Raw genomic sequence first — 13402 nt, forward strand, 5'->3', positions numbered from 1 at the left:
GTCCAGCATTAACCCTCCTGGTTGTCCTTCTACTTTTGGAGTGACTGAGAAAATTGTGTGGGAACTAGGTAGAGGATTATTTAACAAATGCCATCATTTATATGTAGATAACTTCTACACTGGTGTGCGGTTGTTCAAGGAGTTGGCCAAAGTGGGCACTGTTGCTTGTGGCACAATGCGCAGTAACCGTAAAGGTTTCCCAAAGGAACTTGTTTGCAAAAGGCTTGTGCGGGGACAGTCTACTGCATTGCGATGTGGGGAGCTTCTAGCTGTGAAGTTTTCAGACAAGAGAGATGTGTACATGCTGACTACTATCCACGAATAAAGTACTGTACCTGTGCCTGTTTGGAGTCAGGGTGCTGAAGTGCGCAAACCTGTGTGCATTTTAGCTTACAATAAGTTCATGGGTGGTGTTGACAGAGTAGATCAGAGGTTGGAACCTTATGCTGCTCTTCGAAAGGCTTACGTTTGGTACAAGAAGTTGGCTATCCATCTGTTCCACTTGACATCCTTTAATGCTTTTGTTGTGTACCAGAAGTCTTGTCCTGAGACGAAGATGCCTTTTGTTAAGTTTTAGGAGTCTATAATAGGCAGCCTTGTACTTGTGGAGCAGGCAAGTGTTCCTAGATTTGGAGTGGTGGAGGATGTGGCTAGATTGAAAGATCGCCACTTTCCTGAATACATTCCTCCCACTACCGCAAGAGACTTTACGACTAGAAGATGCAGTGTCTGTTGGCGAAGAGGCGTGCAGAAGGAGTCTCGTATGTACTGTCCTGATTGTCCTTCTAAGCCTGGATTGTGTCTGTCAGCTTGTTTTAAATCGTACCACACGCAAAAGAAGTTTTGGGAGTTTTAATGAGCTGTAAAGTGAATTGCCTGGTCTGCATTCTGTAAACATTTTTAGTTTGTTTCAAGGATTGGCATTAGTGCAAAGTGTTTAGTTTTAGAATTTGTGTTAGCTGATTTGTAGTTATTTCCATTTGTTTAGTGTTATTTTGAAAAAAAGAATTCTAAATGTGTTTGTGGTGTGTGCAGGCTGGTGCTTGGCTGGCGGTGTGTGTGGAGTTGCGCTTGGCTGGATGTTGTGTGTGGAGTGGTACTTGGCTGTCTGTGCACGGAGTGGTGCTTGGCTGGCGGTGTGTGAAGTGGCGCTTGGCTGGTGGTGTGCGTGGAGGGGTACTTCGCTGTCTATGCACGGAGTGGTGCTTGGCTGGCGGTGTGTGTGGAGTGGCGCTTGGCTCGTGGTGTGTGTGGAGTGGTACTTGGCTGTCTGTGCACGGAGTGGTACTTGGCTGGCGGTGTGTGTGGAGTGGCACTTGGCTGGTGGTGTGCGTGGAGTGCTACTTTGCTGTCTGTGCACAGAGTGGTGCTTGGCTGGCGGTGTGTGTGGAGTGGCGCTTGGCTGGTGGTGTGCGTGTAGTGGTACTTGGCTGGTGGTGTGTGTGGAGTGGTACTTGGCTGTCTGTGCACGGAGTGGTACTTGGCTGGCGGTGTGTGTGGAGTGGCACTTGGCTGGTGGTGTGCGTGGAGTGCTACTTTGCTGTCTGTGCACAGAGTGGTGCTTGGCTGGCGGTGTGTGTGGAGTGGCGCTTGGCTGGTGGTGTGCGTGGAGTGGTACTTGGCTGTCTGTGCACGGAGTGGTGCTTGGCTGGCGGTGTGTGTGGAGTGGCGTTTGGCTGGTGGTGTGCGTGGAGTGGTACTTGGCTGGCTGTGCACGGAGTGGTGCTTGGCTGGCGGTGTGTGTGGAGTGGCGCTTGGCTGGTGGTGTGTGTGGAGTGGTACTTGGCTGTCTGTGCACGGAGTGGTGCTTGGCTGGTGGTGTGTGTGGAGTGGCACTTGGCTGGTGGTGTGTGTGGAGTGGTACTTGGCTGTCTGTGAATGGAGTTGTGCTTGGCTGGTGGTGTGCGTGGAGTGCTATTTTGCTGTCTGTGCACAGAGTGGTGCTTGGCTGGCGGTGTGTGTGGAGTGGCGCTTGGCTGGTGGTGTGCGTGGAGTGGTACTTGGCTGTCTGTGCACGGAGTGGTGCTTGGCTGGCGGTGTGTGTGGAGTGGCATTTGGCTGGTGGTGTGCGTGGAGTGGTACTTGGCTGTCTGTGCACGGAGTGGTGCTTGGCTGGCGGTGTGTGTGGAGTGGCGCTTGGCTGGTGGTGTGTGTGGAGTGGTACTTGGCTGTCTGTGCACGGAGTGGTGCTTGGCTGGTGGTGTGTGTGGAGTGGCGCTTGGCTGGTGGTGTGTGTGGAGTGGTACTTGGCTGTCTGTGAATGGAGTTGTGCTTGGCTGGTGGTGTGTGTGGAGTGGTACTTGGCTGTCTGTGCATGGAGTTGTGCTTGGCTGTCGGTGTGCGCTGAGTGGTGTTTGGCTGACGGTGTGCATCGTCTGGTGCTTGGATGGTGGTGTGGGTGGACTGGCGCTCGGCTGGTGGTGTGTGAGTAGTTACTTTCTGTTGGTCACTACACACACTGCTAGTTGAGTGACACTCCACGCAGTCCATCATTTTGTGTAGTTGCAGTGTCAGAAATGTGGGCGTGTGAAAGTGATGGGCCCTTGAATGGCGCTGTTTGCTGGAGTGAGTCTTGAAATGTGACGGGTCCGCGGCTGGCGGTGTGAATGTTTTGTATGTGTCACAGGTACGAAAGGTGTATGAATGGCCTGTAAAGAGGTTGGTGCCTTGACAGGGCTTTACAGCTCACGAGCTGTGAGTCAGTGGTTCAGTTTATCATACTTTCAATTATACGCAGTGTATTTCATTTTTTGTGAAATTACTTGCGTATACAATTGTATGTACTGAATCATCACTCACCCTCGTGCCAAATCCAACCAGTATGTGTGTGTGCTTGCGGATTAGATGGCTGTGCAGTAATATTTGTTTTTTTCTCTTTCTGCAGAAGGGTGTACCTTGTCCCTTTTTGTGATTGTTGTAATGTGTTGCTTTTCCTTCCAGATGGTGTCAGTGATCTGGTTTGTATCAGGTATGAAAGGTGCGTGAATGGCCTGTAAAACGGTTGGTGCCTTGTCGTGGCTTTACAGCTCACGAGTTGCGAGTCACTGGTTCGGTTTTTATGCATTTATTTATTGACAGAGCATTTCATTTTTTTGAAATATCATGTTAATAAAATTTTATGTACTGAACCATCACTCGCCCTCGTGCCAAATCCAACCTGTATGTGTGTGTCTTTGAGGAATAGATAGCCGTGCTTGAATCTTTGACTTTTGAGTAACTCAGTTATGGTGTATATTATAGCTATAAATAACTTTCTAAATTTAGATATTATTGTTAAATCATGGTAGTATATGGTCATGTCTTTCTGGTGAATTCTATTGTTGTTTTTTGTCCACAATCTCTTGCAAACTTGAAATTGTCTGTCACAATTTTCATGCGATATTGTCCCCTGAATCGCACGTTCTCCAATTGAAAACTTACTTCATTCAAAACAATTTGGTTTTGCAAGGGGGTTCCCATGAGTTTTTGGCTCGGGGCTTGGCGGGCATCTTTGGAAACTACCAAACCACAACAGTTCTGAAAACTAGACACCCGGGGAGTCCAGGGAGGTATGGCATGCGTGGGTCCCCCAATGTTTTCCTAAACAGAAATCCCTTCAAACCTTAAATTTAGGTTAAAAAACCCACTTTTTCATACATTTTTGGGTGGGATCTCCCTGCTGGCACAAATGTCCTACCACCCAGCGTTCCCCTTGATCTCCCGAGTAAAATGATACCTCACTTGTGTGGGTGAGCCAAAGCCCTGTGACTAAGGTTGGGGTGCTTAATTTGTCAAACCTATATACTAGATTTTTTTTTAATTCATTTTTAGCCTGTTCTGCTTTAGGGCACCCTCTCTTGCAAAAGCTGGTGGTTTTGACATTATCACCATTGTCAAGTCCACCAGCTTTTGCAAAAGGGGTTACCTGGGTTTTTGGCCCCGTGCTAGACAGCCATCTAGGGAAACCTACCAAACCCACACATTTCTGAAAACATTGGGGGACCCACGCATGCCATACCTCCCTGGACTCCCCCGGGCGTCTAGTTTTCAGAACTGTTTGGGTTTGGTAGCTTCAAAAGATGGCCACTGAGCCCCGGGCCACAAACTCAGGTGCCCCCCAAAAAATCAAGGTAGTTTTGCTATAGGGTATTGTAAATTCACCACCGTACAATTTGAACCTTTTCCTGTTGCAGCCACTATGCCTACCCACGCAAGTGAGGTACCATTTTTTTCGGGAGACCTGGGGGAACGCTGGGTGGGTGGAAATTTGTTGATCCACGCAGATTCCAGAACTTTCCACCACAGAAATGTGAGGAAAATGTGTTTCTTTTGTCAAATTCTTAGCTTTGCAAGGGATTCTGGGTACCAAAACCTGGTGGTAGGCAGTCGCGTCACCCCATCCTGAATTCCCCTGGGTGTCTAGTTTTTAAAAATCTATAGGTTTGCTAGGTTTCCCTAGGTGCTGGCAGAGCTAGGGCTCAAAAACAAAAGGTAGTCTCTTTGTCCAAAAAGGGCAAGATTTCACTGGGAAATTGAGGTGCGACCACGTTGCGTTTTGCGTTGTTTCATGCCGCAGCCACTATGCCTACCCACGCAAGCGAGGTACCATTTTTTTCGTGAGACCTGGGGGAACGCTGGGTGGGTGAAAATGTGTTGATCCACGCAGATTCCAGAACTTTCCACCACAGAAATGTGAGGAAAATGTGTATTTTTTGTCAAATTCTTAGATTTGCAAGGGATTCTGGGTAACAAAACCTGGTGGTAGGCAGTCGAGTCACCCCATCCTGAATTCCCCTGGGTGTCTAGTTTTCAGAAATGTATAGGTTTGCTAGGTTTCCCTAGGTGCTAGCAGAGCTAGGGCTCAAAAACAAAAGGTAGTCTCTTTGTCCAAAAAGGGCAAGATTTCACTGGGAAATTGAGGTGCGACCACATTGCGTTTTGCGCTGTTTCATGTCGCAGCCACTATGCCTACCCACGCAAGTGAGGTACCATTTTTTTCGGGAGACCTGGGGCAACGCTGGGTGGGTGGAAATTTGTTGATCCACGCAGATTCCAGAACTTTACACCACAGAAATGTGAGGAAAATGTGTATTTTTTGTCAAATTCTTAGCTTTGCAAGGGATTCTGGGTAACAAAACCTGGTGGTAGGCAATCGAGTCACCCCATCCTGAATTTCCCTGGGTGTCTAGTTTTCAAAAATGTATAGGTTTGCTAGGTTTCACTAGCTGCTAGGAGAGCTAGGGCTCAAAAACAAAAGGTAGTCTCTTTGTCCAAAAATGGCAAGATTTCACTGGGAAATTGAGGTGCGACCACATTGCGTTTTGCGCTGTTTCATGTCGCAGCCACTATGCCTACCCACGCAAGTGAGGTACCATTTTTTTCGGGAGACCTGGGGGAATGCTGGGTGGGTGGAAATTTGTTGATCCACGCAGATTCCAGAACTTTCCACCACAGAAATGTGAGGAAAATGTGGTTTTTTTGTCAAATTCTTAGCTTTGCAAGGGATTCTGGGTAACAAAACCTGGTGGTAGGCAATCGAGTCACCCCATCCTGAATTTCCCTGGGTGTCTAGTTTTCAAAAATGTATAGGTTTGCTAGGTTTCACTAGGTGCTGGGAGAGCTAGGGCTCAAAAACAAAAGGTAGTCTCTTTGTCCAAAAATGGCAAGATTTCACTGGGAAATTGAGGTGCGACCATGTTGCGTTTTGCGCTGTTTCATGTCGCAGCCACTATGCCTACCCACGCAAGTGAGGTACCATTTTTTTCGGGAGACCTGGGGGAACGCTGGGTGGGTAGAAATGTGTTGATCCACGCAGATTCCAGAACTTTCCACCACAGAAATGTGAGGAAAATGTGTTTTTTTTGTCAAATTCTTAGCTTTGCAAGGGATTCTGGGTAACAAAACCTGGTGGTAGGCAGTCGAGTCACCCCATCCTGAATTCCCCTGGGTGTCTAGTTTTCAACAATATATAGGTTTGCTAGGTTTCCCTAGGTGCTGGCAGAGCTAGGGCTCAAAAACAAAAGGTAGTCTCTTTGTCCAAAAAGGGCAAGATTTCACTGGGAAATTGAGGTGCGACCACATTGCGTTTTACGCTGTTTCATGTCGCAGCCACTATGCCTACCCACGCAAGTGAGGTACCATTTTTTTCGGGAGACCTGGGGCAACGCTGGGTGGGTGGAAATTTGTTGATCCACGCAGATTCCAGAACTTTCCACCACAGAAATGTGAGGAAAATGTGTATTTTTTGTCAAATTCTTAGATTTGCAAGGGATTCTGGGTAACAAAACCTGGTGGTAGGCAGTCGAGTCACCCCATCCTGAATTTCCCTGGGTGTCTAGTTTTCAAAAATGTATAGGTTTGCTAGGTTTCCCTAGGTGCTGGCAGAGCTAGGGCTCAAAAACTAAACTTAGTCTCTTTGTCCAAATATGGCAAGATTTCACTGGAAAATTGAGGTGCGACCACGTTGGGTTTTGCGCTGTTTCATGTCGCAGCCACTATGCCTACCAACGCAAGAGAGGTACCATTTTTTTCGGGAGACCTGGGGAAACGCTGGGTGGGTGGAAATGTGTTGATCCACGCAGATTCCAGAACTTTCCACCACAGAAATGTGAGGAAAATGTGGTTTTTTTGGTCAAATTCTTAGCTTAGCAAGGGATTCTGGGTAAAAAACCTGGAGGTAGGCAATCGAGTCACCCCATCCTGAATTCCCCTGGGTGTCTAGTTTTAAAAAATGTATAGGTTTGCTAGGTTTCACTAGGTGCTAGGAGAGCTAGGGCTCAAAAACAAAAGGTAGTCTCTTTGTCCAAAAATGGCAAGATTTCACTGGGAAATTGAGGTGCGACCACGTTGCGTTTTGCGCTGTTTCATGTCGCAGCCACTATGCCTACCCACGCAAGTGAGGTACCATTTTTTTCGGGAGACCTGGGGGAACGCTGGGTGGGTGGAAATTTGTTGATCCACGCAGATTCCAGAACTTTCCACCACAGAAATGTGAGGAAAATGTGTTTTTTTTGTCAAATTCGAAGCTTTGCAAGGGATTCTGGGTCACAAAACCTGGTGATAGGCAATCGAGTCACCCCATCCTGAATTTCCCTGGGTGTCTAGTTTTCAAAAATGTATAGGTTTGCTAGGTTTCACTAGGTGCTGGCAGAGCTAGGGCTCAAAAACAAAAGGTAGTCTCTTTGCCCTAAAATGGCAAGATTTCACTGGAAAATTGAGGTGCGACCACGTTGCGTTTTGCGCTGTTTCATGTCGCTGCCACTATGCCTACCCACGCAAGTGAGGTACCATTTTTTTCGGGAGACCTGGGGGAACGCTGGCTGGGTGGAAATTTGTTGATCCACGCAGATTCCAGCACTTTCCACCACAGAAATGTGAGGAAAATGTGTATTTTTGGTCAAATTCTTAGATTTGCAAGGGATTCTGGGTAACAAACGCTGGTGGTAGGCAGTCGAGTGACCCCATCCTGAATTCCCCTGGGTGTCTAGTTTTTAACAATGTATAGGTTTGCTAGGTTTCCCTAGGTGCTGGCAGAGCTAGGGCTCAAAAACGTAAGGTAGTCTCTTTGTCCAAACATGGCAAGATTTCACTGGGAAATTGAGGTGCGACCACGTTGCGTTTTGCACGGTTTCATGTCGCAGCCACTATGCCTACCCATGCAAGTGAGGTACCATGTTTTTCGGGAGACCGGGGGGAACGCTGGGTGGGTGGAAATTTGTTGATCTACGCAGATTCCAGCACTTTCCACCACAGAAATGTGAGGAAAATGTGTATTTTTGGTCAAATTCTTAGATTTGCAAGGGATTCTGGGTAACAAAACCTGGTGGTAGGCAGTCGAGTCACCCCATCCTGAATTCCCCTGGGTGTCTAGTTTTCAAAAATGTATAGGTTTGCTAGGTTTCCCTAGGTGCTGGCATAGCTAGGGCTCAAAAACAAAAGGTAGTCTCTTTGTCCAAAAAGGGCAAGATTTCACTGGGAAATTGAGGTGCGACCACTTTGCGTTTTGCGCTGTTTCATGTCGCAGCCACTATGCCTACCCACGCAAGTGAGGTACCATTTTTTTCGGGAGACCTGGGGCAACGCTGGGTGGGTGGAAATTTGTTGATCCACGCAGATTCCAGAACTTTCCACCACAGAAATGTGAGGAAAATGTGGTTTTTTTGGTCAAATTCTTAGCTTTGCAAGGGATTCTGGGTAACAAAACCTGGTGGTAGGCAATCGAGTCACCCCATCCTGAATTTCCTTCGGTGTCTAGTTTTCAAAAACTGTATAGGTTTGCTAGGTTTCACTAGGTGCTGGCAGAGCTAGGGCTAAAAAACAAAAGGTAGTCTCTTTGTCCAAAAATGGCAAGATTTCACTGGGAAATTGAGGTGCGACCACGTTGCGTTTTGCGCTGTTTCATGTCGCAGCCACTATGCCTACCCACGCAAGTGAGGTACCATTTTTTTGGGGAGACCTGGGGGAACGCTGGGTGGGTAGAAATGTGTTGATCCACGCAGATTCCAGAACTTTCCACCACAGAAATGTGTGGAAAATGTGTATTTTTTGTCAAATTCTTAGATTTGCAAGGGATTCTGGGTAACAAAACCTGTTGGTAGGCAGTCGAGTCACCCCATCCTGAATTCCCCTGGGTGTCTAGTTTTCAAAAATGTATAGGTTTGCTAGGTTTCCCTAGGTGCTGGCAGAGCTAGGGCTCAAAAACATAAGGTAGTCTCTTTGTCCAAATATGGCAAGATTTCACTGGGAAATTGAGGTGCGACCACGTTGCGTTTTGCACGGTTTCATGTCGCAGCCACTATGCCTACCCATGCAAGTGAGGTACCATTTTTTTCGGGAGACCGGGGGGAACGCTGGGTGGGTGGAAATTTGTTGATCCACGCAGATTCCAGAACTTTCCACCACAGAAATGTGAGGAAAATGTGTATTTTTTGTCAAATTCTTAGATTTGCAAGGGATTCTGGGTAACAAAACCTGGTGGTAGGCAGTCGAGTCACCCCATCCTGAATTCCCCTGGGTGTCTAGTTTTCAAAAATGTATAGGTTTGCTAGGTTTCCCTAGGTGCTGGCATAGCTAGGGCTAAAAAACAAAAGATAGTCTCTTTGTCCAAAAAGGGCAAGATTTCACTGGGAAATTGAGGTGCGACCACATTGCGTTTTGCGCTGTTTCATGTCGCAGCCACTATGCCTACCCACGCAAGTGAGGTACCATTTTTTTTGGGAGACCTGGGGCAACGCTGGGTGGGTGGAAATTTGTTGATCCACGCAGATTCCAGAACTTTCCACCACAGAAATGTGAGGAAAATGTGTTTTTTTTGGTCAAATTCTTAGCTTTGCAAGGGATTCTGGGTAACAAAACCTGGTGGTAGGCAATCGAGTCACCCCATCCTGAATTTCCCTGGGTGTCTAGTTTTCAAAAATGTATAGGTTTGCTAGGTTTCACTAGGTGCTGGCAGAGCTAGGGCTCAAAAACAAAAGGTAGTCTCTTTGTCCAAAAATGGCAAGATTTCACTGGGAAATTGAGGTGCGACCACGTTGCGTTTTGCGCTGTTTCATGTCGCAGCCACTATGCCTACCCACGCAAGTGAGGTACCATTTTTTTCGGGAGACCTGGGAGAACGCTGGGTGGGTAGAAATGTGTTCATCCACGCAGATTCCAGAACTTTCCACCACAGAAATGTGAGGAAAATGTGTTTTTTTGGGTCAAATTCTTAGCTTTGCAAGGGATTCTGGGTAACAAAACCTGGTGGTAGGCAATCGAGTCACACCATCCTGAATTCCCCTGGGTGTCTAAGATGTATAGGTTTACTAGGTTTCCCTAGGTGCTGGCAGAGCTAGGGCTCAAAAACAAAAGGTAGTCTCTTTGCCCAAAAATGGCAAGATTTCACTGGAAAACTGAGGTGCGACCACGTTGCGTTTTGCGCTGTTTCATGTCGCAGCCACTATGCCTACTCACGCAAGTGAGGTACCATTTTTTTCGGGAGACCTGGGGGAACGCTGGGTGGGTGGAAATTTGTTGATCCACGCTGATTCCAGAACTTTCCACCACAGAAATGTGAGGAAAATGTGAATTTTTTGTCAAATTCTTAGATTTGCAAGGGATTCTGGGTAACAAAACCTGTTGGTAGGCAGTTGAGTCACCCCATCCTGAATTCCCCTGGGTGTCTAGTTTTCAAAAATGTATAGGTTTGCTAGTTTTCCCTAGGTGCTGGCAGAGCTAGGGCTCAAAAACATAACGTAGTCTCTTTGTCCAAATATGGCAAGATTTCACTGGGAAATTGAGGTGCGACCACGTTGCGTTTTGCACGGTTTCATGTCGCAGCCACTATGCCTACCCATGCAAGTGAAGTACCATTTTTTTCGGGAGATCGGGGGGAACGCTGGATGGGTGGAAATTTGTTGATCCATGCAGATTCCAGCACTTTCCACCACAGAAATGTGAGGAAAATGTGTATTTTTTGTCAAATTCTTAGATTTGCAAGGGATTCTGGGTAACAAAACCTGTTGGTAGGCAGTCGAGTCACCCCATCCTGAATTCCCCTGGGTGTCTAGTTTTCAAAAATGTATAGGTTTGCTAGGTTTCCCTAGGTGCTGGCATAGCTAGGGCTCAAAAACAAAAGGTAGTCTCTTTGTCCAAAAAGGGCAAGATTTCACTGGGAAATTGAGGTGCGACCACATTGCGTTTTGCGCTGTTTCATGTCGCAGCCACTATGCCTACCCACGCAAGTGAGGTACCATTTTTTTCGGGAGACCTGGGGAACCGCTGGGTGGGTGGAAATTTGTTGATCCACGCAGATTCCAGAACTTTCCACCACAGAAATGTGAGGAAAATGTGTATTTTTTGTCAAATTCTTAGCTTTGCAAGGGATTCTGGGTAACAAAACCTGGTGGTACGCAGTCGAGTCACCCCATCCTGAATTTCCCTGGGTGTCTAGTTTTCAAAAATGTATAGGTTTGCTAGGTTTCCCTAGGTGCTGGCAGAGCTAGGGCTCAAAAACAAAAGTTAGTCTCTTTGTCCAAAAATGGCAAGATTTCACTGGAAAATTGAGGTGCGACCACGTTGCGTTTTGCGCTGTTTCATGTCGCAGCCACTATGCCTACCAACGCAAGTGAGGTACCATTTTTTTCGGGAGACCTGGGGGAACGCTGGGTGGGTGGAAATGTGTTGATCCATGCAGATTCCAGAACTTTCCACCACAGAAATGTGAGGGAAATGTGTTTTTTTTGTCAAATTCTTAGCTTTGCAAGGGATTCTGGGTAACAAAACCTGGTGGTAGGCAATCGAGTCACGCCATCCTGAATTCCCCTGGGTGTCTAGTTTTGAAAAATGTATAGGTTTGCTAGGTTTCACTAGGTGCTAGGAGAGCTAGGGCTCAAAAACAAAAGGTAGTCTCTTTGTCCAAAAATGGCAAGATTTCACTGGGAAATTGAGGTGCGACCACGTTGCGTTTTGCGCTGTTTCATGTCGCAGCCACTATGCCTACCCACGCAAGTGAGGTACCATTTTTTTCAGGAGACCTGAGGGATCGCTGGGTGGGTGGAAATTTGTTGATCCACACAGATTCCAGAACTTTCCACCAGAGAAATGTGAGGAAAATGTGTTTTTCTTGTCAAATACTTAGCTTTGCAAGGGATTCTGGGTAACAAAACCTGGTGGTAGGCAATCGAGTCACCCCATCCTGAATTTACCTTGGTGTCTAGTTTTAAAAAATGTATAGGTTTGCTAGGTTTCACTAGGTGCTGGGAGAGCTAGGGCTCAAAAACAAAAGGTAGTCTCTTTGTCCAAAAAGGCAAGATTTCACTGGGAAATTGAGGTGCGACCACGTTGCGTTTTGCGCTGTTTCATGTCGCAGCCACTATGCCTACCCACGCAAGTGAGGTACCATTTTTTTCGGGAGACCTGAGGGAACACTGGGTGGGTAGAAATGTGTTGATCCACGCAGATTCCAGAACTTTCCACCACAGAAATGTGAGGAAAATGTGTTTTTTTGTCAAATTCTTGGCTTTGAAAGGGATTCTGGGTAACAAAACTTGGTGGTAGGCAGTCGAGTCACACCATCCTAAATTCCCCTGGGTGTTTAGTTTTCAAAAATGTATAGGTTTGCTAGGTTTCCCTAGGTGCTGGCAGAGCTAGGGCTCAAAAACAAAAGGTAGTCTCTTTGTCCAAAAATGGCAAGATTTCAGTGAAAAATTGAGGTGCGACCACGTTGCGTTTTGCGCTGTTTCATGTTGCAGCCACTATGCCTACCCACGCAAATGAGGTACCATTTTTTTGGGAGACCTGGGGGAACGCTGAGTGGGTGGAAATTTGTTGATCCACGCAGATTCCAGAACTTTCCACCACAGAAATGTGAGGAAAATGTGTTTTTTTGTCAAATTCTTAGATTTGCAAAGGATTCTGGGTAACAAAACCTGGTGGTAGGCAGTCGAGTCACCCCATCCTGAATTTCCGTGGGTGTCTAGTTTTCAACAATGTATAGGTTTGCTAGGTTTCCCTAGGTGCTGGCAGAGCTAGGGCTCAAAAACATAAGGTAGTCTCTTTGTCCAAAAATGGCAAGATTTCACTGGGAAATTGAGGTGCGACCACGTTGCGTTTTGCACGGTTTCATGTCGCAGCCACTATGCCTACCCATGCAAGTGAGGCACCAATTTTTTTCGGGAGACCAGGGGGAACGCTGGGTGGGTGGAAATTTGTTGATCCACGCAGATTCCAGCACTTTTCACCACAGAAATGTGAGGAAAATGTGTTTTTTTTGTCAAATTCTTAGCTTAGCAAGGGATTTTGGGTAACAAAACCTGGTGGTAGGCAGTCGAGTCACCCCATCCTGAATTCCCCTGGGTGTCTAGTTTTCAACAATGTATAGGTTTGCTAGGTTTCCCTAGGTGCTGGCAGAGCTAGGGCTCAAAAACAAAAGGTAGTCTCTTTGTCCAAAAATGGCAAGATTTCACTGGGAAATTGAGGTGCGACCACGTTGCGTTTTGCGCTGTTTCATGTCGCAGCCACTATGCCTACCCACGCAAGTGAGGTCCCATTTTTTTCGGGAGACGTGGGGGAACGCTGGGGGGGTAGAAATTTGTTGATCCACGCAGATTGCAGAACTTTCCACCACAGAAATGTGAGGAAAATTTGTTTTTTTTGTCAAATTCTTAGCTTTGCAAGGGATTCTGGGTAACAAAACATGGTGGTAGGCAGTCGAGTCACCCCATCCTGAATTTACCTTGGTGTCTAGTTTTAAAAAATGTATAGGTTTGCTAGGTTTCACTAGGTGCTGGGAGAGCTAGGGCTCAAAAACAAAAGGTAGTCTCTTTGTCCAAAAATGGCAAGATTTCACTGGGAAATTGAGGTGCGACCACGTTGCGTTTTGCGCTGTTTCATGTTGCAGCCACTATGCCTACCCACGCAAGTGAGGTTCCATTTTTTTCGGGAG

This window comes from Lissotriton helveticus, chromosome 3_2 (genome assembly GCF_964261635.1).
Source record: "Lissotriton helveticus chromosome 3_2, aLisHel1.1, whole genome shotgun sequence".
NCBI lineage: Eukaryota > Metazoa > Chordata > Amphibia > Caudata > Salamandridae > Lissotriton > Lissotriton helveticus.